We start from the raw sequence: 25,927 nt of genomic DNA on the forward strand, positions 1-25,927 counted from the left end.
GTGCACAAGCATAGTCATCATGATGAAATGAAAACAAGCACAGAGTACAAAAAGCGTAAACACAGGATAAGACAGGATGAAGACAAACAGACTGAGGAAATTGAACTGAGGAAATTGAACTGAGGAAATTGAGAAAGTCTTCAGTCAAAGTCTTCAAACACAGATATGAACAATTGCACAACACAGGAATGAGGAAATGAAAGAGTTGAGGAAATAGAACCAGTAAGCTCGGTGAAGACAATGATTTGGTAGACCAGTTCCAACTGCTGTCTCAGTTGTACGTCTGGTTGGAGCGGCTAGGTATTTAAACCTGAGGACACACAGTCCAGGACACCTAGTCCTCACCGTATTCTCCTTGGGCTAAGGTCACACAGACCTCGCCCAATCACTCGTGGTAAGTCTTCAGGTGACTTCCGAACCTTCACAAACTCGATCACTCGGCGATCCACAATTCCTCTTGGATGCTCTAGACCATGACGCCTAACCGTCTGGAAGAAGCACAGTCTTCAAAGGTAACAAGCGTCGGATCCACGCAGGATCAATCTCTTCAGTGATGCTCAATCACTTTGGGTTTGTAGGTGTTTGGGTTTGGGGTTTTTTCCTCACTTGATGATTTTCGCTCAAAGTCCTCGGAGGATGGGACGCTCTCAAATAACAAGTGTCAGTTTCTCTCGGAGCAGCCAACCAGCTAGTGGTTGTAGGGGGGCGGCTATTTATAGCCTAGGGAGCAGCCCGCACGATAAGACAGAAATGCCCTTCAATGATATGACCGTTAGGTGGGTAGATATTTTGGGACAGCTGGTGCATAGCACAGCAACGGTCGGAAATTTGAGGTTCAAATTCCTCAGGGCTATCATGTTCCTCACTGTGTAGGCAATCCGCACTGGCGAATTCCCAACTCCTCATTCAGAACAAATTCCTCAGAGACCAGAAGAACTTCGTCTCTGTCACTGAATAATATGACTGAACTGTATGAGATTTCCAATGGCTTCACTCGAAGGGATTGGTAGGTGTAGGATTTTGAGTTGAGCATCACATGGAAATTTTTCCTTAGTATTTCCTCGACCCCCTTTAACAGTACGGTGTTTCCTATGACTCAAGAAAGAGAAAATGAAACTACGAAAACAAAAGTCTTCACACTTCATAATCCTCAAATGAATACCAAGTCTTCAAGGTCACACCAATTTCTTCACTTTCAAAGTCTTCAGAAAGTCTTAAGAAATCCAAAGTCTTCAGTCGAAGAACTTCATTTTTAGGGGTTGACTTTCTCTGTAATTATCAAACTCCTCGTAGACTTATAGATCTGTGTACACTCACAAACGCATTAGTCTCTTAACCTATAAGTCTTCAATACATCAAAATCACTAAGGGGCACTAGATGCACTTACAGGATCCAGACCAAGAAAACGATAATGAAGGAGCAAGACCAGTGATGTGGGTATGAAAATTGTTGCAAGACCCGCGTGGTGTAGAACCACCGTCAGTCAAGTCTGCAGATATTATCCTAAAGGTCAAACTCTTATGCTAGCCACGACAGGCGACAATCAAATATTTGGTACGGATCCGATACTCAAGACAGTTGAACCAGTTAAGATGATTCAGAAACTTCGGCGATAAGCCAGAATCTGTCAGGAAAGCGGTTATGACCCAACTCACTGTGTGGAACCCGAAGGACCTGCATTTAGTGGAGAAACCCAATGCAAGGAGTTAGAGCCATGGTGTCCACTAGAAAAAATTGATCACCACTTCATGAAAGATTGTCAGTGCCGGATGACACACCCAGCGGAAATCACTCTTGGATTTGTGAGACCAACATATATTTCAGTCGTGAGGATCAATCATAGTCAGCTAAGTCAGCAGATCTAAAAAGAAATTGGAGCCTGTATAAGCATGAACAAGCAAGGTAAGATCTGTCAGAATATGGATATATTAAAGCAAACCACCCCAGGGCCAGTCAGATAAAAATTAAGTGGGAACAAAAATAAGAAAAAGGATACCCGAGTTGGAAACGGTTTCCTTAAGTCAGTGTCTTCATACTTGTTCCCTGAGCAACCAAATCTCGAGGACGTGGTTTCATTTAAGGGGGTAAGGTTTGTAACAGCCTGATTTTTGGCCCTTTCTTTTTCTTTTGTTTTCTGAGGTTTTTGCCTGAGATTTCCTTTTTCCATGGCTATGTGGTCTGGAAACTGAAGAAGATGCCCTCTTCTTTGTTTCCAGAGTGGCTTGTCATTCCCAAATCCTTCCCTAGACCCTGTCATTTTCATCCGAGCCCAAATCCCAATATTCTTTTTATTGGGAATATTCCTTTTCTATTAAAGGAATAACTCAAATTGCCCTAGGATGTGAAGCAACCTTTATTTCCATCACTCCTAAAATTCCCAAATAATTCTCATAAATTGTTTGGGTCATATCTTTCTCAAATATGACAAAATATTTCATTTGTAATGTTTATCATCATGCTCAAATAATTCATTTCCTATTCTGCCCTAAATGGCACATTGTGAAGCAAGTGCTATTTTAATTTTCCCAATTGACCTGAAACTTCTTGGACACCTTTTCCTGTCCATATCATTGCCACATGAAAAAATGCAACCTAATTTTCCTAGTAATTATTTAATTATGATTTTCCAAAGTTTCTATCCAGAAAGAAGCTTTGTGAAGGAGGTGCAAGCTAGGCATATCCAAATGAGTTGCCATTTTGCATGGTCCCTCATATCATCATATCATAGCCCTCCACCAAAGTAGAGCTCATGTCATGCCTCCATGTGAGCTCATCTTCAATTCTTTGATTCTGTCCAAAATTTCAGTTTGTGAAGCAAGTATATTTTATCTTGCTCCATTATGGCTGCCAATTTTTCTAGGCCTTCAATTATCCATATAACCTACCTCCACCCATTTTGGGCATGGTTCATCAAGCCATTTTTCCTCTAGAATTTTTGCAATTTTCTGTCTAGAGGAGATGTTTGTGAAGCAAGTACCAGTTTGGCTTGGCCAATTGGTATGAAACTTTTTGAGCATCTTCATAGGACCAAATGACTCTGCCTTGCCCAATTTCAGCTCAAGTTGATGCTTCATCAGAGTGCATCATCCTAATCTAGTTTCTGGACCAGTTTATGTGGTTGTTAAGCAACTACATTAAATCTTGATCCTAATCCTCTCCAAGTTACCAGGGTGAAAGTCCTTCTTACCCTAAACCTACCAGACAACTCCATTTCTTCCAAACTCCTTCCTGTTGATCAGAAGTTCTCATCCAAGTTTACTGCAGTAAACTTCAGAGGGTGATTACCAGTTAACCATAGCAGTTTTCACCGAACTACCTCCATAGTTGAGACCTCCCCTAGATGAGCTTACCCGTAGAAAACAAGTTCCAGCCCATCTCCCCCGCTACATGCCAGTGCACACGGTGACCGCGACAATGGCGTGCCTGCGCACGCGCTCTGTGTGCAGTGGCCGCGTCCAGTCGTTGTTTGTGCTGGACCCCCTCCTCCTCTCGTCGCCTTCGCGCGCGTGAGCGTGTCCAGCAGCTGGCCCGCGTCGTCGCCGTTCCCCTGGACCCCTCTCTCGCTGCGTCCATTTCCTCACCGACGCCCACCGACGCTCGTCGCCGAACGCCCACGGGAGCACAGTGCCCCGACATGTTTTAATGGTGCTCGGCTTCTTCCTCTGCTCCCCGGCGTCGTCTACCTCTTCGTGATCCCTGCATCAATAGCTTATCGTGTTCCCGCACTCTCCCATGCTCGCTAGCCGTCGCCAGAGCCTCGGCCGGACGTGCCCGGCGGCACCCGAGCCATCCCCCTCGCCCGCCTATATATAGGCCTTCCCCGAGCCTTTCGAGCACACCAGAAGCCTCCCCACACTCCACTGCCCCTCCCCAACCACTCGCTCGAGCTCCAAGAGCTCTCTGTCCCTCTCATGGCCGTCGTGCCCGTCGCCGGCCCCCTCCTAAATTCGGGCAGTGCAGCCTCTTTCTCTCCATCCCACCACCACCATCGTCTTCCCCATGCTCCTGCAAGCCTCCCCAACCCCACACCACGCCACCGGAGCAACCTCAACTCCCTGCTCGACTCCACCAGAAGCCGCCGTCCTCACCCTCTGTTGCTGTGATGCCGCGGCAGCCCCGCTCCTCCCCGGCGCCCGTTTCCCCTCTGAACGGATGCGCCATCCTTCCCCGACCTTGCAGGTGTGTTCCACTTGGCTGGAGGTGGCCGGAATCGCTAGTGCCCGTCGCCGGCAGCGCCTCTGCTCCGCCACTGCCTCCTCTCGTCGCCACGATCCCGCTCCTCCTCGGGCGTTGTTGCTGCTCTAGGCGGGAGCAGCACTCCGCCCCGCGTTCCCCGATGGCCTCCGCTCAGCCAATGATGGCCGGAGCCGGCCGGGCCATCGCCGGCCTCTCCCCATGCCCCTGCTCCTCTGCTTCCGATCGGGGAGACGGCAAGGAGGAAGAAAGACCCTAGCCATGTGGGCCCCACCTCCCATGAGACCCCACCTAGCAGCCACATGCGTTGACCCCGCCCCGCCACGTCAGATAAGTGGAAACGCATTTACCCGAATACGTTTCCATTTAGTGAAAGTGTATTTCTGTCTTAGTTTGGTGGCAAATGTGTTTTCTTTATAAGAAAGTGTATTTTCATTTAACTATGGTTAGAAATACGTTTTCTCTGCTGTGAAACCGTATTTTATGAGACTGCGCTTTCTGTTTTTCAGCTCAGGGGCCTGTTTGTAGGGTTATTTTTACAAATCGGTCCCTGAACTTCGTCGGGCTATAACTTTTTGCTCGAGACTCCGATTGAGATGAATCCAACGCCCACATCTTCGTCTCTTCGAGCCCAAACTTTTGGTATCATTTTTAGTATGGTTTGACACTGTGAAAATGACCTTTTTGCCCTTGCACGTAAACAGCACCTCCGAGAGAGAACTGTTTCCGGCAAATCTTTCCACGGCTTCACTACGCTTCTTCCCGGAGCATTCCTCACCCCCAGGCAAGCCACAATACCCACTTGCATGATAGTCATGCAGTAGCCATGGTTTTCAACTTGAATATTTATTAAATGATGGCTTGTTTAAAATATGGTTATCGTTGTTTCGGTAATGCTTCCGGGTTGGTGCTCACTTGCTTGCTATGTTGTTATGCACCTGGTTATCATGCACTGCTACTTGTTAGTATTATTTTCATATTGCTATGCTTGATAGTAGTACATGTTGGGTTGGTCATGTTCTTCGGTGCATGACTAACGTCGGTTACTGAGTACTGTTAATATGCGTTGTTCCTTTGCTATTAGTTGGTTAAGTGTTACTCGGTAATGTTATTGATGAGTTCTTGCATGGTATTTATGGTTGATGCTAGCGGTCATGTTATGCTATGAGTAGTGTTGCACTTGTAATATTTATGCTCGTCATTATGCCATGTTCAGTTGGAGATTATTCATAGTTGATATGGTGGATAGTTATGTTGCATCCCGTGCTTATGTTGATATCATGCTCATGCTTTGTATATGCATCATGTTATTTTATCATGGCTCAGCATATTGCATTCAAGTTTAACCGGATTTAATTGAACTTGAACAACTGTTGGCTGAGTCATGGTACCACCATATCGAAACTGACCAGTCCAACCACGCTTACCTTTATGGGAAGGTCCTAACTGGGTCTATTGTCGTGCCTCTCTCCGGTGCCTCCAACGAGGGAAAGTTATGGGCACGCGCTACCCTGATCAGGTAGGCGGACATAACCTTGTGTGCCCGTTGTTGTTATTATGGATCCGGTCCCCGTGAGGGACGTTTTGGCCACGACGGTGGTCGTTGTGTCTTTGGTAGACACGGGGCCACCCAGGACTAGCCCAGTGGGGAGTTAGTCGGAGTGGCCGGGAGAGTTTCATGGCAGTAGATCGGTTTTGTCGGAACGCCGTTGGTCCACCCGAATGGGAATGCGAGGCCATGGGTTCCGTAGTGTGGGTACAGTTTACTAACCTCTGCAGAGTGTATATTAAATCTATCGATAGCCGCGCCCGCGGATAAGGGCCCAGTTCGTGTCGGTCACACCGTGAGTCAACAGTATTAATAATAATGTGCTCAATAACAATCCCGGTTCGATGAGGAGATAAGTTGGTTGTGATCGCCGGAATGATCACCGTTTGAGACCAAGTGTTGGTCATGGTTGTGATCGCCGGAATGATCACCGTGGTATCGAGGATACCGAGTTGGTGGATATTTGTGATGTTGTGCGAGAATCATGGGTAAAGATCAAGCTCCTTGTGGTCATTTAATGATTACCTTGGTATTGTTTATACCAAGCTTGATTTGATCCTGAGATGATCGTGCGATGTCCGAGGTTGGTAAGTGATGCATGTGATGGTTACGTATTAACCCGAGCAGAATAAATAGTGCATATAGTGTCATCATGTTGCATGCTAGTATCGTCAGATTCATATATTCATGCCATGCTCATGTTGTTCTACCTGTATCATGTTCATGTTTTTCATGCCATGTTATTCTGATGATCTCATGATAATTCCTGCTTAACCTGTAAATGCCATGCTGATGTTTGTCTTGAATGCTTCTGGTTACTGTGAGCTTGCAAGTACATTCAATGTACTGACCTAACGTGTCATGCCAGCTTGCAGGTCGTGTCTAGATTGCTTGCTTGTTTGGTGTTGTGCCTGTGTTCGCGAGCTAGGATAAGCGTTCCAGCCAGAGTCCCTGCGGATTGGAGTCCACCACTGTCGTCGTTGTTTCGCTGCTAGAAGTTTTTCCGCTGCTTCGATGTTGTTCTGCTGCTTGCATAGAGCAACTGAGGGTGGCGTAGTGTCGTCGTGCTGATGTTATTTATTGTAATATCGGAGACCTTGTATGCACATTCGTGTAATTATAGAAAGCTGGTTTGTTCTATGCTAAGCAGTGTCGTATTCCAGAAGACTTCTCCTCGATCTCTGGGCTGGAATACGGGGCGTTTCGGTTTCTCTGAGCCGGGGTGCCACAATGTATATCACATATACCTTTGTTCACCTTGCCAGCCTTCTTATCCGCCAAATACTTGGGGCAGTTCCGCTTCCAGTGACCAGTCTCTTTGCATTAGAAGCACTCAGTCTCAGGTTTAGGTCAGAACTTGGGCTTCTTCACTTGAGCAGCAACTTGCTTGCCGTTCTTCTTGAAGTTTCCCTTCTTCCCTTTACCCTTTTTCTTGAACCTGGTGGTCTTGTTGACCATCAACACTTGATGCTCTTTCTTGATTTCTACCTTCGCAGCCTTTAGCATTGTGAAGAGCTCGGGAATTGTCTTATCCATCCCTTCCATATTATAGTTCATCACGAAGCTCTTGTAGCTTGGTGGCAGTGATTGAAGAATTCTGTCAATGACACTATCATCAGGAAGATTAACTCCGAGCTGAATCAAGTGGTTGTTATACCCAGACATTTTGAGTATATGTTCACTGACAGAACTATTCTCCTCTATTTTTCAGCTATAGAACTTATTGGAGACTTCATATCTCTCAATCCAGGCATTTGCTTGAAATATTAACTGCAACTCCTGGAACATCTCATATGCTCCATGATGTTCAAAACGTCGTTGAAGTCCCGGTTCTAAGCCGTAAAGCATGGCACACTGAACTATCGAGTAGTCATCAGCTTTGCTCTGCCAAACGTTCACAACGTCCGGCGTTGCTCCTGCAGCGGATCTTGCACCTAGCGGTGCTTCCAGGACGTAATTCTTCTGTCCAGCAATGAGGATAATCCTCAAGTTACGGACCCAGTCCGTGTAGTTGCTACCATCATCTTTCAACTTAGCTTTCTCTAGGAACGCATTAAAATTCAAAGGAACAGTAGCACGGGCCATTGATCTACAACAACATAGACATGCAAAATACTATCAGGTACTAAGTTCATGATAAATTAAAGTTCAATTAATCATATTACTTAAGAACTCCCACTTAGATAGACATCCCTCTAATCATCTAAGTGATCACGTGATCCAAATCAACTAAACCAAGTCCGATCATCACGTGAGATGGAGTAGTTTTCAATGGTGAACATCACTATGTTGATCATATCTACTATATGATTCGCGCTTGACCTTTCGGTCTCAGTGTTCCGAGGTCATATTTGTATATGCTAGGCTCATCAAGTTTAACCCGAGTATTCTGCATGTGCAAAACTGGCTTGCACCCGTGGTATGTGAACGTAGAGCTTATCACACCCGATCATCACGTGGTGTCTCGGCACGATGAACTTTCGCAACGGTGCATACTCAAGGAGAACACTTGTACCTTGAAATTTAGTGAGAGATCATCTTATAATGCTACCGCTGAACTAAGCAAAATAAGATGCATAAAGGATAAACATCACATGCAATCAATATAAGTGATATGATATGGCCATCATCATCTTGTGCCTTTGATCTCCATCTCCAAAGCACCGTCATGATCACCAACGTCATCGGTGCGACACCTTGATCTCAACCGTAGCATCGTTTTCGTCTTGCCAACTATTGTTTCTACGACTATCGCTACCGCTTAGTGATAAAGTAAAAACAATTACAGGGCGATTGCATTGCATACAATAAAGCGATAACCATATGGCTCCTGCCAGTTGCCGATAACTCTGTTACAAAACATGATCATCTAATACAAGAAAATTTAGCATCATGTCTTGACCATATCACATCACAACATGCCCTGCAAAAACAAGTTAGACGTCCTCTACTTTGTTGTTAAAAGTTTTACGTGGCTACTACGGGCTGAGCAAGAACCATTCTTACCTACGCATCAAAACCACAATGATTTTTCATCAAGTGTGTTGTTTTAACCTTCAACAAGGACCGGGCGTAGTCACACTCGATTCAACTAAAGTTAGAGAAACTGACACCCGCCAGCCACTTGTGTGCAAAGCACGTCGGTAGAACCAGTCTCGCGTAAGCGTACGTGTAATGTCGGTCCGGGCCGCTTCATCCAACAATACCGCCGAATCAAAGTATGACATGCTGGTAAGCAGTATGACTATTATCGCCCACAACTCATTGTGTTCTACTCGTGCATATAACATCTACGCATAAATCTGGCTCGGATGCCACTGTTGGGGAATGCAGTAATTTCAAAAAAATTCCTACGATCACGCAAGATCTATGTGATGCATAGCAACGAGCGGGAGAGTGTTGTCCACGTACCCTCGTAGACCGTAAACGGAAGCGTCAAGTGATACGGTTGATGTAGTCGAACGTCTTCACGATCCAACGGATCCTAGTATCGAAAGTATGGCACCTCCGCGATCTGCACACGTTCAGCTCGGTGACGTCCCACGAACTCTAGATCCAGCTGAGGCCGAGGGAGAGTTTCATCAACACGACGGCGTGATGACGGTGTTGATGAAGTTACCGACGCAGGGCTTCGCCTAAGCACTACAACGATATGACCGAGCTGGAATATGTGGAGGGGGGCACCGCACACGGCTAAGACAACTGTCAACTTGTGTGTCTATGGGGTGCCCCCTCCCCCGTATATAAAGGAGTGGGGACGAGGATGGTAGGCCCTCTATGGCGCGCCCAAGAGGGGAGTCCTACTCCCGGTGGGAGTAGGATTCCCCCTTCCCTTGTTGGAATAGGAGAGGAAGGAAGGAGGAGAGAGGGGGAAGGAAAGGAGGGTCGGCCCCCCACCCAATTCGGATTGGGCTTGGGGGGGGCGCCCCTTCTTTGGCCGCCTCCTCCTCTATCCCACTAAGGCCCAGTAAGGCCCATATACTCCCCGAGGGGTTCCGGTAACCTCCCGGTACTCCGGTAAATGTTCGAACTCACCCGGAACCATTTCAATGTCCAAACATAGCCATCCAATATATCGATCTTTACGTCTCGACCATTTCGAGACTCCTCATCATGTCTGTGATCACATCCGGGACTCCGAATAACCTTCGGTACATCAAAACACATAAACTCATAATACCGATCGTCACCGAATGTTAAGCGTGCGGACCCTACGGGTTCGAGAACTATGTAGACATGACCGAGACTCATTTCCGGTCAATAAACAATAGCGGAACCTGGATGCTCATATTGGTTCCTACATATTCTATGAAGATCTTTATCGGTCAAACCGCATAACAACATACATTGTTCCCTTTGTCATCGGTATGTTACTTGCCCGAGATTCGATCGTCGGTATCTCAATACCTAGTTCAATCTCGTTACCGACAAGTCTCTTTACTCGTTCCGTAATGCATCATCCCGCAACTAACTCATTAGTCACATTGCTTGCAAGGCTTATAGTGATAGCATTACCGAGAGTACCCGGAGATACCTCTCCGATACTCGGAGTGACAAATTCTAATCTCGATCTATGCCAACTCAACAACCACCATCGGAGACACCTGTAGAGCATCTTTATAATCACCCAGTTACGTTATGACGTTTGATAGCACACTAAGTGTTCCTCCGGTATTCGGGAGTTGCATAATCTCATAGTCATAGGAACATGTATAAGTGATGAAGAAAGCAATAGCAATAAACTAAACGATCAAGTGCTAAGCTAACGGAATGGGTCAAGTCAATCACATCATTCTCTAATGATGTGATCCCGTTGATCAAATGACAACTCATGTATATGGCTAGGAAACTTAACTGTCTTTGATCCAACGAGCTAGTCAAGTAGAGGCATACTAGTGACACTCTGTTTGTCTATGTATTCACACATGTACTAAGTTTCCGGTTAATACAGTTCTAGCATGAATAATAAACATTTATCATGATATAAGGAAATATAAATAACAACTTTATTATTGCCTCTAGGGCATATTTCCTTCAGTTCCTACTCAATAGGACAGCGGATTTGTATCGGGTTATCACTTGCCCGGAGCCCATCTCATACACATGAAGAATCTGGTTGACCACCTCAATACTCGCCGGTGTGGCCTCCAAGAATAGCAGCGAGTCATCGTTAAACAGAAGATGGCTCACCGATGGCGCATCCGGTACAATCTGTATGCCCTTGATTTTCCCCGTGTCCTCGGCATGTTGGAGCATGGCTGAAAGGCCTTCGGCACATAGAAGGAATAGGTATGGGGAGATTGGGTCCCACTACTGCAGGATGCTGCTAACGCGACACTGCGATCAGAGACCCTTCGAGAAACTGTGTGTGATGCCATAATCGCAAACGGTGATGTATGAAAACTGTCAGAAATGTGTAAAACATTTGCGATGACGGATGCATCAAACACGGTGCAGGTTTTAGTTGCGTGTGCGATGAAGGGCATATGGTTCAGTTCAACGAACTGTTTGCGATGAGGAGGAACAAAAGAAACGGGCAGCCAGATGGAGGCGTGTGCGATACACAGCATACGGTTCACTCGGATGAACTATTTGTGATTAGGCAACACAAAAGAAACGGTCAGCCAGATCAAAGGTGTGTGCGATATACAGCATGCGGTTCACTCGGATGAACTGTTTGCGTTGAGACATGAGAACAGAAATGGTTCAACTTAACAAGATGTGTGTGATACGCGACAAACAGGTCTGTAATCAGAAATGTGTCTGAAGACCGATAAGAACACAGACGGTTGCTGCTAATAAGATGTGTGTGTTGTGAGCAAACGATTGCTGGTATACAATTGTGCGTGATTGATGAAAACATCACCGATGGGTTCCATTGTTTAGTCCATGTGCGATGTGATTTTCTTTGTCCGCACACCATCTACATTCTATCTACAGAGCATCAACATATATACTTAAAAAGACAGCCTTGCATAACCAAATTAAGCATACAATTACACAAGTGACTACACACATAACATTTGCACACACCAAAGTAAGCAATTACATGCATACTAAAGTAGGAGAAACGAGGATCTAATCATCTACTTATTGTTGCGACGACGCTTGCCATTGCTCTACTTTCGGCTGGATCCCTTGCCGTTTTGGGGAAGGAGGGACTTCCTCATGTCAACGATCCGCCGGTACATGTCGTAGCTCGTGTATGCCTCCTTGGCCGCGTACACGACGTGAGCTTTGTCGAGTTTCTCCATCCAGGCCGAGTGCCAGGCACGCTTGTCCTTGTTGCACGAATCCTTCATGTCTCTGTAGTAGGGGTCGATGATGGCCTCGGCGAGGTGAACCAGTGAGTCCTTCTCATGCTCCTTGCTGCCCCAGATCTTGTATTGGCCCTGGATGTCAACAAGATTCTGGCAGGCGATGCCCGAACTCTCGAGCGCCTTTACACCGTTGGTGATGTCCACCGTAGCGAACATGTAGTGGGGGTTGTTGACAAACCTGGCGAAATGCTCGCAAGGCCTTGTGGCCAGGCAGTAGTGGTAGACGAGGACGTGATGGCACATGCACATCTAGGAGACGGCGACCTTGGGACGAGACCCGGCACGAGCGCGGGTGTACTCGAGGTCGAACCCGACCACCTTGTACTTCTCCTCGGCAAGCAACAGCTCCATGATGTGGATGGAGTGCTCGGCCCAGACCGGGCCGTTGGTGTACACCACCGAGAGGTCCATGAACCTACTGTGGGTGTCCACCACGGCACGCATGGTGAACTGCTGCAATGGTGGGGCGCGATCGAAAGGTTGAAGAGACACAAGGGTAGGTTAAATGGCCGTTGTAATAATAAATGGGGTCCAGCCGGCCTGTAATCATCACATCTTGTCACGGCGTTCATAGCGGAGGATTCCAAAATCTAGTGCACGCTTGACAACACCGCACCCCAGGCGTGGACACTCGAGTGCGATAATTAATTCTGTGCTCTACAGTGCACACGGTGGAAGAAACCAACTGTGTGCAATAATGTCGAATATCGCAGTCGAGTTAGCTATACAGATCGTGTGCTGTGAGATCGACAAGGTAAACTGATTTGAGAATGGTTAATAAAATCTAAGACCATTGCATATTAAGGTCAAAGTAGTGCTAGCAATATACGAGTCTCATACGATGCCATTTCAACGATTGTACCACAAAAGCTCGAAATGTTACAAGGTTCAAATTCCAGAGTTATATGGCTCAAATTCGAAGATTACAAGGTTCAAACTGATATTAGAAATGAAATTCAGCTCATCAGCTGCAAATGCTCGCGCTGATGCGCTGAACATGGATATCAGAGAGGTTCAAACTAATATCACCGCTTCTAAGTCTGGCTTCAAAACCTCACAATTTTTGCAAAGGGGTCAGCCACTGAGAAGTCATGTATTGGGTTGACCCGATGACTTCCGATTACTCTGTCATCTGAAGTTCCAAAATGAAATTCAGCATTTTTGGAGCCTACTCCATTCTGCCGCAGGCGCCGGCGCTGATCAACAGACCATTCATTTTTGCGAAATAAATGTAGGGCAAACCTCATTTCCTTCAGCACCCTTGCTCTGACAACAAATAACCCGGCGAATATAATCTCTGGTAAGGTCCCTCGGTAGGAGTTCCAAGTAATTTCTGAGAGATGCAGATCTAGGCATTCGACATGATTGTTATATTGTATCACATTATCCACCATTGGGCCTAATCTTATCTGCAAAAGAAGAAACGTGTTAGTGCCTACATGCAGTTTTGAACATTACTACAGGACTACCTATTTGGTTTGCAGGATTTGTAAAATGCACTAACATGCCATCTTCGATCTGACATGATTAACATGGGCATTTGATTACATTCTGGAAAAATGTAGCCTTGTTCACAAGAGGTTGGAGTGGATGAAAAGTTCCCTAAGAAAAGTAGTACAGATGAATCCAAAGGAGAAATGCTTATTAACTGTAACCATATGGATCAAGCAACCAATATGGGGGCATGTATGTACTGAAATCCTCCAAAAGAACCTTTAGAAATCGTAGTACATTGTCATTGTAAACTTGGAAAAAGGTGTCACAAATTGAATTCCCTTATGGTTAACATTTAACAGGAAAGGAACATCGCCTCGATATATAGCTTCTCCAGGCACGGAAAGCATCTCAGGAAACTGATAACTTGCTCCAGGTCGGGCCCGATAGATTCTAGTGCCAAGACCTTCACTGTGCGCAGTTTTGGGGTCAAGCTTGTCGGAATCATTTTCTGAATGACAGACAAACAAACATCTTCAAAATTAGAAATAATGTTAATTTGCAGAAGAAAAGGTAGAAGGCGGCTATTGTACCTGAACGGGTGTGGATCCAATAACAAGTTTGGAATATTTGTCAGACGATTAGCCCACACTGTCAATTTCGGCGCAGAAATGACATTGATTCTTGTTGGACCTTCTTGATCAACTACAAGTAATCCATACCGTGGTCCATCTTTTGTGATGTCTTCCTGCCGCACCAGCAACACACATAAATAGTCCGGAGAGTCATGGAGGTGATGTGGAAGGTACTCCACCCATTGATCGCCTGAAGACGAAGGTACTCAAGTGCAGTATAGCCACGGAGCAGGCACTCCATGTCACCCTTTGAGAGGCAGAAGGCGACGAGCTCGAGGTGCTTCAGTCGTGGTAGAATAAGAGCGGACGCGTCATTAAGGGGCGGGAAATGGCAGTACCTGAACTTGGCGACGCGCAGCGTGGGCGCGAGGCGGAGTGCGGATGTTGGCGGCGACCGCGTATGCCCATCATCAAAAGTGAGCTCCTCGAGCTGATCTAGGGCGGGGGATCGGAACCAGTCGTCAAGCTTGGCTCGGTCCTTGCCGTTGGAACGGAACTTGCCCATTCTAAGGCCTTTGGTTGGGCCAAGGTGACTGCCGAGGATCTTGGAGAACGCATCCAAGCTTTTGCGATAGCCATGGCAGAGCTCGTGGGTGTCGATGAGGTCGAGAGGGCTGGAGTTCCATAGGGGGCGCCACCACCGGGAAAGGAGGGTTGTCTGCACCCCATATTTGATTTGGAGGAGGGAGATGATGACTCTCAACATATCATCGGGGAGGCTGCTGATTAAGTCTAGGCCTGCTGGAGTCGCTTGTGGTTCTAGCTCGCCCCGCCTCCGCTTGTTGGCAGCCCCATTCTCCACCTCCGGAGTCTCCTTGTCAGCGGCGCTTTCTGGTAGAAATGGGAGTACAGGGAATATTTAGTTAAAACAGGGCAATAGAGAAGTGTATTGGTAACTAGAAGTTATTAGGTAGGAATATAGCAAGATAAGGGAATAACAATTGGTTGATTAAATACTACACAATTCATTTGAGATTGCTGGGTAAGTCAACATATGCAGATAGTTGAAAAGAAAACTTACTTTGAACAAAGTCTGGATGGATGATTTTGTCGGGAAAGTTAGCATATATCTCATGACCAGGCCCTTCTATGTGCAGTGCAATTTTAGTGCCAGCTTTCAGTACATAAAACTTTGAAATTTCATTCCAAAAGCCAGTGCCAAAATAGGAGTCACCATGTTCATCAAGTCTTACAGTAGAACCGATTGTAAATCCATGGTTTGTGCGCAGTATGACATTCGTGGAGCCTTGATGTATGTAAAGGGAAAAATTGTGCACTACATAATCTGTTGCATAGCGAGGGATGTCTTGCAGAAAATGGTAGGGTTGTTAAAGAAAATATGGTAACATGCAAATATGGGCCCAAATTGAAAGAACTATATAGCAGTTGAAATTGAAGGACAAAAGTCTATAATTAAACAGATAGGGTAAACATGATGTCATGGAAATATGATAGTAATCGAAAGAACAATACATCATTAATTTGCCTAATATAGAAAGAAGAGGGGAAAAATCCCCTTTGACGTATATGGTGCATGTGGCACCATTTATCCAAATGTAGCAATATTTAGAATATGTTCAGGAAAGTAGGCCATGCCAACCGATTTAGGGTGAGATTGAACATACCGCGCGCATCCTCAAGTTATCTGGTACGATGAGATGGAATCTCTGGCGGCGGTCGCCAAGTCCTGAAGTATTGGCACACTATACATTCTATGAATGAAAGAAAACTCTCAAATCAGCTCGAATAAAAATGAATTCACGGCGATTTCCGCCGGGTGATTAAAGGAGGCAGATGAACTGGGATAAGAGATGAGATAATATCTCGTTAAATTAGTTACCTTGTCGTCCATGAGAAAGAACCCTCGGTATGGCAGATTCCCTCCTTTGGTAACATGTATGTTCACCGCGGGATAATTAATTTAACATGCATCGTAGTTGGGGTGGATTCGCGGTGTGTGTGGGTGTATGCGTCTGGGGGTGGCGGGTGGCTCGCAGTACACTACGAGTTGTGAGCCACCATGTGGGTTGGCCGTTTTGTTAGGCAGGCTGGTGCCACATCAGAGTCGTGAAATCGTTATTTAAAACATTACACAACCCTTTCATACATAAATGTTTTGACCACATGCAGTCGATGGTTGTCCTACACGACACTCGATACTCGCGTGTGACGCTTTCTGTGGCCCCGCGAGGTCGTCGTCCATCACTTTGACGAACAGCCGGCAGTGAGGTTAATTTGACCAGCAAGGTATAATCTTTTTTGTTTGTGTTATGGTGGTATATATATGCGTCAAGGAGGTGGGAGGGGACTAGCATATATACTATACGTATGCGTCCGTGAACAAGTACACCTCACTCAGTGTCGGGACTTTTTGGTTACCGAGGCACGTGCCACATCAAAATTGTGAAATTGGTTATTCAAACATCACACAACACCTTTTTGGGCCACATGCATATATATCCTAGCTAGGACACTCACGTGTGACGCTTCCATCTCTGGGCCCACGAGGCCATCGTCGATGCATGCATGCATGCATCACTTTGACCTACATCGGGAGAGGTTAATTAATTTCACCATCGATGAGGATTCTTTTGGGTTGTACATATATTATGGCAGGAGCATATAGTGAAGAGGGGGGAAGGGGACCATCATATGTAGTACGCTTGATATGAACCTCGCTCTGTGTGGGTGCATGGTTTACGGTTTTTGAGGCATGTGGCACATCAAAGTTGTGCATTTTGGGTATTCAACATATATATGTTTGGCCCACATGCAAAGCGGTGGTGGTTGTCCTCTCGCACCCACTTAAGCGGTTATCAGCGATATCGATGCTTTCCATCTATGGGCCTGCTTGGTCCATCACTTCTTTTTGCCTGACAACAAGAGAGGTTAATTTGACTTAGGAGGGGATTATTATTTTTGCTCTGGCATGACATGCATGATACACTTTGAGCACACACATATGCATGTGTACGCATGAATCCCTCCCATCGAGTCAAAGTGGCTAGTACAATGACACCATCATGAATCGATCTCGCTCTGTGTGGGGAGCTAGTGTACGATTTTTGACACACGCGCCAGATCAATGTTGTGTATTCAAACATGCATGCATGCACGCATCACCTCCATACATATGCATGTAGTGGTTGCCTTCGAACGATACACTCCCTCGCGTGGTTATCGGCGACAAGCCTATAAATTCGTGGGCCTGCGTGGACATCCATGATCACCTTGACAAACAACAAGATAGGTTACCATGGCGGATTCTTCATTTGGTTAGTGTTATCGTAGTATAGGTCATGGTGAGATTCAGACCTGATTAAGTTTGAGCGCATACACTACAAAAAATACACTTCCATGATGATACGTGTTTGTCACAGTAGGTCACGTTTTCTGTCATGCATGTACATCCATGACAAATTTATGACAGAATCAAGATAGTCATACATGTGCTGTCGTAGAAGTGTTCCATGACATTACCAAAATTATCATCACGGGAGTGTCCACTTCCATGACGATAAATCGCGCGTCACAGAAGTGCTTTCGTCAAGGGTGACCGACACGTGGCATCCACCGTAACGGAATGTCGTTAAGCTATCGGGTCCGGTTTTGGATTCGATAACCCGTTAACAGCCCCGACCAATGGGGATTTTCCACGTGTAAATCATCATTGGCTGGACGAAACACGTGTCGGCTCATCGTTGGGACAGATGTCATCCACTCATTGGACCCAAAGCGCCTATGATACGTCGACACATGGCACGGCCCAACAGAGGCCCATTCCTGTGAAAAGGCCGGCCCGTTTGACTTGGTCAAAAGGTGGCGGGCCGGCCCACGGCAAGCGTGTTAACGGCATGTTTGCATATAGCCCATTTACAGCCTGCTAACCCAGGGCCCGTTTACGGCCTATCTGAATTAGGCCGAGTAGCGTCATATGGGCCGTCCAATATAATTCCAGCCCGTTTTAACTTCTGGCCCATGTATGGCCCATGACGTCTTTTGGCCCATATGAGGCCCTTAGTAACCCTCAGCCCATTAATGGCCCGTGGTAAAACTGTCCCGTAATGAAGAGCGTATCACTTTATACCCATTAACGGCCCGTTATTCCGTTGGGCCATTTCCAGCCCATGTTATCTTTCGCCCTTCTCAGGGCCCATTTATTCTTGGGCTCATTTCCAGCATTCGTTTACTTTCGGCCCATTACTGTCATTTTCTGCTTGTGGGCCAAATACAGCCCGTGGTTACAGTCGGCCCGTTTGTGGCCCGTTAATATGTTGGGTCGTTTTCATAGCGTCATCAAATACGGCCGATTAACGACGGCCCGTTATGGTCGGCCCATGAATGGACGATTTCAACTCTAGCCCATTTACGACCATAATGTGGTCTGTTATTGGCCCATGTTTGGCCAACCGATCATACGGCCCGTAGAAGGCCCATTGATGATACGGCCCGTAGAAGGCCCATTGTGTCTACGCCCCGTAGAAGGCCCATTGTTTCTACGGCCCTTAGAAGGCCCATTGTTTCTACGATCCATAGGAGGCCCATGTTAACTACAGTAAATATGTAGCCCATTGTTAATGTGGCCTAGTTTTAAAAAATAGGTTATTGCGGCCACTAGCAAACCGCGGAAAAAGAACTGCACTGACTACAAGAAAACAAATAAACAAGACAATAAGGAAATAAATAAGCAAGCAACTTACGCTAGGCTATCACGGCTATTACACATATACATCCACTGGGCATCAAAGTTCGCCACAAGTGCAAATATAGGGAACCAAGCAGCATATAAACGCCGCAACAAAACAAGTCCAGAACTGAAAACACTTCAGAAGAGCTCAAGAAACAATATCCTGGGTATCCATAATGCTGGCAAGATGCTTACCAAGCTTATTAACTTTCTCTTGTTTGGCGCTTAAAGCCTCCAGCACTTGCTGTTGCACCAGAAAGTATGCATCTGAATTCTGCAGGGACTTCCTCAGTCCTTCGGCTTCAAGTCGCATAACATCTGATCGATGTCTTTCAACTTGAAGTTGAGACTCAAGAAGCCGAACTGATTCAGGCAGCGAGTTTGAAGAGCTGGTGCCATGTGACGCCCGGATAATTAAGCTACAGTGAACCTCTGCTAATGATGCCACGTCAATTTCGTTACTGTTGCTAATCTCGTGTTAGTTCGAAGCCAATTCAAATTCAAATTCAAAATCCAGCAAACAATAAAAGTTTTCAAATATTAAAACTAAAATGTTTGGAGTGAACCAAATATTGCATAGGTAATTATGGTGGAGAAACCACACTTTTATAAAATGTCTCAGTACTCTAAAATGAGTAAAATAGTAGCAAAAACAATTATTTAAATGCTTTTAAAATGATAAACAATTACAAACTATTATATTTAGGTGCCAAGTTAATTGTGGCAGTGCTATAATTACTATTACTAATTAGGGGCTAACTATATGTTTTACAAGACTAAAACTATTTGATAGATGAAATAAACAGAAAAGAAATTGAAAAATAAAAGAAAAACAAAAAAGCAAAAGGATAACCCCCCCAGCTGGGCCTCGGCCCAGCTGGCCACTAGGCAAGCCAGGCCGGGCCAGCCGGCACCCCCGTAACCCCCCACTCCCCCGTGACCTAGATCGGTCCACCCACTCCTCCCCCACGTCTCCCTTCCCCCTCCCCGATCCAGATCGGGATCAGGGGAACGACCGCGCCTCGGTGCTCGACGCCGTCGCCGCCCGGATCGCCTCGTCGGAATGGACCTCCCCGCCGGACTGCCTTCCCGTTGCACGTCATCCCCGACCTCCTCCCCGCGCCCCACTGCCCATTCCCTATGGCCACCGTGAGCCCCCTCCTCCTCTTCCCATGTCCTTGTGCGCACGCGCACACAGCCGTCCCGCATCACCGGGCCGAGGCCACGACGCCGCACCCCCGACCCCGCACGTCGCGCTCCGAATACCTCTGCTGCGGCCACAAGCCCGCTCCAGCCACGGCCAGCGCACCGCCCTGCTCCCATCGCCGCTCGCGCCTTGCTATCGCCCCCTCCTCTCTCTTCCCCGTCCCCGCGCGCTCACCATGCGTCCTCCTGCCCCTCCTCGCGCGCCTGTCGCTCACCTCGCCTCACGCCGCAGCGCCCCGCCACCAACTTGCTGCTGCATCGCCTCGCCTCCCCCACTGCTGGCCTGCGCGCCACGTGCCTCGCCTTGGTGCTCCCCTGCAGCCGCAGTCGTCGCCGCCGCTGCTGCTTCTTCTCCGTTGGCCACTCTGGCCGCCGACGCTCGCCGCCCCGCCTTCCCCCGCCGTGAGCCTGCCTCCTCCCGCGACTCCCTGGCTGCTCGCGCACCCGCGCCCGCATGCATGCCCTCGCCGGCCCGCCAACTGCGCCACCCGGTGCTCGCCGTGTCGCCCCACTCCGGCCACTGTTGTCGGCGCCGGGCCACGCGCCGGCCCCCTTCACCCGCTGGCCGCCGCCCGGGTCCGCCCCGTACTGCAGCGCCCGTCAGGGCGCCCGCAACCGCGCCCAGCGCCCACTTCCCCTCTGCCCGCTAAGGCCCCTGGCCCAATGACAGCGGGGCCCAGCCCCAGAATGTTTTAAAAAATAAAAATAAAAATGAATTAATAAAATTAATAATTAATTAGTGAATTAATTAAGTTAATTAATCCTGTTTAATTAATCAAATTAACTAGTTAGTTTAATTAAACAGTAATTAGATTAGCTAAATCCTAATTAACCTAAAAAGAGTATGACAGGTGGGTCCCGCACGTCAGTTTGACCAGTCAACACCTCTGTTGACTGCTGACGTCATGCCGACATCAGCATGCACTATTCTGGATAATGTTGAACTAAATTAATTAAATAAATTCTAAAAATGATTTAAAACTTTAGAAAATCATATAAAAAACCGTAGCTCAGATGAAAAAACTTTGTACATGAAAGTTGCTCAGAACGACGAGACGAATCCGGATACACAGCCCGTTTGTCCGCCACACATCCCTAGCATAGCAAACACGCAACTTTCCCCTCCGGTTCATCTGTCCGAAAACACGAAACATCTGGAATACTTTCCCGGATGTTTCCCCCTTCGCCGGTATTACCTATCGCTGCGTTAGATCACCCCCGACACAGCGTATTGCCTTGTTAAATTTTGTGATGCTTCGTTTGCTCTGTATTTACTGTTTCTTCCCCCTCTTCTTCTCCGGTAGACCCCGAGACCAGCACTGATGCCACTGTGTACAACTACGTCACCGACGACCCTCCTTCTCTGCTGAGCTTCCAGGCAAGCCCCCCCCCTTGATCACCAGATATCGCCTATTCCTTCTCTCTACTACTTGCATTAGAGTAGTGTAGCATGTTACTGCTTTCGGTTAATCCTATTCTGCTGCATAGCCTGTCATTGTTGCTACAGTTGTTACCCTTACCTGCAATCCTAAATGCTTAGTATAGGATGCTAGTATTCCATCAGTGGCCCTACACTCTTGTCCGTCTGTCATGCTATACTACTGGGCCGTGATCACTTCGGGAGGTGATCACGGGCATATGCTATATACTTTATACTGTTACATTACTTATGATACTGTTCGGAGATGGGGGCTGAAGGGGCAGGTGGCTCCATCCCGGTAGAGGTGGGCCTGGGTTCCCGACGGCGCCCGACTGTTACTTTGTGGCAGAGCGACAGGGCAGGTTGAGACCACCTAGGAGAGAGGTCGGCCTGGCCCTGGTCGGCGTCCGCGGTTACTTCATAATAACACGCTTAAGAGACCTTGGTATTTGATCTGAGTCTGGCCACTGCCCTATATGCACAAACCAATTACGCGCGAACAGCTATGGGCACTCGGCGTCATGGTATCAGCCGAAGCCTTCGTGAAGTCAGCGACTAAGCGGCGCGCGCTGGATTGGACTGGAACGCCTACTCTTGTATAAGGGAGGCTAGGTCTGCTTCCAGCCGCATTCAAAACGTGCAGGTGTGCAATGGGCGATGGGCCCAGACCCCTGCGCCATAGGATTTAGACCGGCGTGCTGACCTCTCCGTTGTGCCTAGGTGGGGCTGTGATGTGTTGATCTTCCAAGGCCGGGCATGACCCAGGAAAGTGTGTCCGGCCAAATGGGATCGAGCGTGTTGGGTTATGTGGTGCACCCCTGCAGGGAAGTTTATCTATTCGAATAGACGTGTCCCTCGGTAAAAGGACGACCCGAAGTTGTACCTTGACCTTATGACAACTAGAACCGGATACTTAATAGAACACACCCTTCCAAGTGCCAGATACAACCCGGTGATCGCTCTCTCACAGGTCGACGAGGAGAGGATCGTTGGGTTAGGATTATGCTATGCGATTCTACTTGGTGAACTTACCATCTACTCTCTTCTACATGCTGCAAGATGGAGGTGGCCAGAAGCGTAGTCTTCGACAGGATTAGCTATCCCCCTCTTATTCTGGCATTCTGCAGTTCAGTCCACCGATATGGCCCTTTACACATATACCCATGCATATGTAGTGTAGCTCCTTGCTTGCGAGTACTTTGGATGAGTACTCACGGTTGCTTTTCTCCCTCTTTTCCCCCTTTCCCTTCTACCTGGTTGTCAAAACCAGATGCTGGAGCCCAGGAGCCAGACGCCACCGTCGACGACGACTCCTACTACATCGGAGGTGCCTACTACTACGTTCAGGCCGCTAGCGACGACCAGGAGTAGTTTAGGAGGATCCCAGGCAGGAGGCCTACGCCTCTTTCGATCCGTATCCCAGTTTGTGCTAGCCTTCTTAAGGTAAACTTGTTTAACTTATGTCTGTACTCAGATATTGTTGCTTCCTCTGACTCGTCTATGATCGAGCACTTGTATTCGAGCCCTCGAGGCCCCTGGCTTGTATTATGATGCTTGTATGACTTATTTTATTTTTAGAGTTGTGTTGTGATATCTTCCCGTGAGTCCCTGATCTTGATCGTACACGTTTGCGTGTATGATTAGTGTACGATTGAATTGGGGGAGTCACAAGTTGGTATCAGAGCCGACTGCCTATAGGAATCCCCCTTCCACACTCCTTGGCCGAAGTCGAGTCTAGACATTGCAAAAACTTTTACTAACATGGCTGTGTGTCTTACGGGCCCACGTTGCCATTGGGTGGTATTAGGATCTTTTATTCCTCGACTTATACTCTGGGACTCCGATCTCTCTTCAATTCAGGTTAAATGAATTTGCTAAACTCTAACATTAGGTTCTCGTAACAACTTTCTCCCGGAGAGCCCCTTATTACAGATGATCGTCTGCTGCACCAGAAGATTCCGAAGATAATCTCCGATGTTCTCTCGAGACACTTGTGCCCATCGCCTTTGCAAATTCCCTATCATTGATATACCCCTATGGATAGCCACATACACTTGCCATTCATACAATCATTCCCCGTTGATCTTGTTATTACAAGATACCCTGAAATTCTCTCTATTGTTTCGGGTATACTTTGTGCCTGCTGCCTTGCAGTTCCTTGCCACATAAATACCCCTACGGATAATTCCTCGCACTTGCCTAGTATCCGCCCATCCCTAGCTGTTCATGTGTTTCACAAAAGTACTCGAAATACCATTCAATTTTCTGAAGATCCTCAGCATCCCATTGCTCTTGATTTCCTTGCCTTCCTGCATTATGGTTAATTCCATACTTCTAGTAATCTCCGTTGACATCCTCTGTCACTATCATTTCGAGTCACTTGATTCGATATGTTGCGAATGCTCGCAATCCTTAATCAGATCCTAGAATTCATCCTTCCGGCTCAGACGTCATTTTGAACGTGAGCTGGTTCTCAACCAATCCAATTGTCGTCGATTGTACCCCTAAGGCTATTCAACTTATCCATCCCTAATTAGAACATTGCTTCTGATCCCTTGATTTGAAAATCATAATTCCCTTGCATTTGAGCTCTGGATTAGTCAGTTGTTTCTATAATCCAATGCCTTTGCATTGTTACTTCCTCTGGTTGTGTGCCGATGCTCACATCAGCTCCGTTATGGACCGGAAGATCCTTTAATGGATTTTATCCGACAACGTCCTTCATATTCGATAACCTTGTGAGCCTTCCCTCGGATACATAATGCCTTTGGTAAATTGTATCCTCTACTTTCTCAACCTTGCTCTGCTTTCGAGCTGGTGATATTTACTCTTGAAGCTTGTGGTATATGTTTCTAAGATGCCCCAATGGGTTGAACCTATACCTTCTCTAAAACCATGTGAACCCAAAAGTTTTCACGAGTCATACTCTTCTGGTACTTCGCCAGATAAAATTTCAACACTGCAACTTCTTCGAAGACGAGAAGTGAATGGAAGGTTATGCATTAAAGAAGTGGGTGTCGACTTTGAACTTTGTGTTCATGCCCATGGACCCGATGTGGAACTTATCATGGAAGCTTCTTGCAAAATATTTAATCATTTGGGTAATTCTTTCGATGACATTAGATTGGATCCCTTGCAGCTATGGTTCTGACCATATTGTTCTTCTTTGATCCCATTTCTCGAGGAAGTTTAAATAATTGCCTTTTACAGAGCAATACCCCAGTCCAACCTCTACTTTGATCTGTCGTCGAGTATTACCCCCTGGTATCTCAAGATTATCACGAAACATCATAACTTCTTATGAGTTCTTCATCAAGTACTACATTCTCACTGATTCCAATTTTTCCTGGGTTCTGAGTGGTTAGTCACTCGAGTACACCGATAACTGAATCGTGTCCGTTCTATGATTCAACCATTCTTAGCAATCTTCCTTGCTTATGACTTTTTACTCGATCACACCATTCCTAGCCTACTCGGCTATATCATTACCGTGCTGATTTTAACTGTGCTACCTGGTCCTTATTCCCGGAGCACAACTTTCGACGGTGAGCTAAGGTTACGTCGAATTCCTTGTCTTATCTTTCCACCTCGGACAACATGCTTGGTTCCAAGTTGGTGATGTATCCGTGGATCCAATTATCTTCCGCTACATCAGTCCTTTTGCTTGATGCAGACGTTGTTCGATTGCTTCTTCGTGGAGCCTCTCGACAAAATTTGTCGTGATCATCATCAACATTTTGACTCCTTCTAGGATAACAATCGTATTCATGATGATAAGTGTCATCCTCGTCCCTTGGTAATTTGAGTTACCATCGACAACATCCTTACCTTCCTTTCATCACAAAATTGTTCATGTTATGGATGCAACTTGCTATCCATCTTGTATCATGTTCTACCTTGAAGTATTACCGTCTTTTATGTCAAGGATGTTGTGAGGATTACTCCACCTCTTAAGAATTCTTGGTATAGTGATACTTCTCACCATCACCATTCTTTCTTGGTCCACGTGTTGATTCTAACCGAGATACCCAGGTGAACGGTACTGCTTGGATTATGTACTTCTAGCAACCCTATTGCTTCGAAGTTAAATGGTCGACATTTCATTCTTAGGCCATTGATTATTGAATCACCATTCTAACATTGATCATACTACCTAAGCCCATATTTCGGGTGCACCTTTCAACCCATGTTTAATTGTGTATGTTTTCCTCCAGCATACATCATTAAGTCATTTGATCTGGCTAATGTTATCTCCTTGTTCACATAGTTGTGGAAATCCATCCTTCTTGGAAATTTCAATGGATTGTCGCTGAGTCAATTAGTCACCTCTTCACCTCTCCTTGATTTAATGATGAACTCTTGTTTCGGAACTCGCTTCCATAGTTCATTTCCCAAGAATCTTACAATGTCATCTCGTCAATTTGTGTTGCACCTTTTCTTCTGAGACATCCCGACGCTGAGGTATCCTGACACCAATCAGA

This window comes from Triticum aestivum, chromosome 7D (assembly GCF_018294505.1).
Source record: "Triticum aestivum cultivar Chinese Spring chromosome 7D, IWGSC CS RefSeq v2.1, whole genome shotgun sequence".
NCBI lineage: Eukaryota > Viridiplantae > Streptophyta > Magnoliopsida > Poales > Poaceae > Triticum > Triticum aestivum.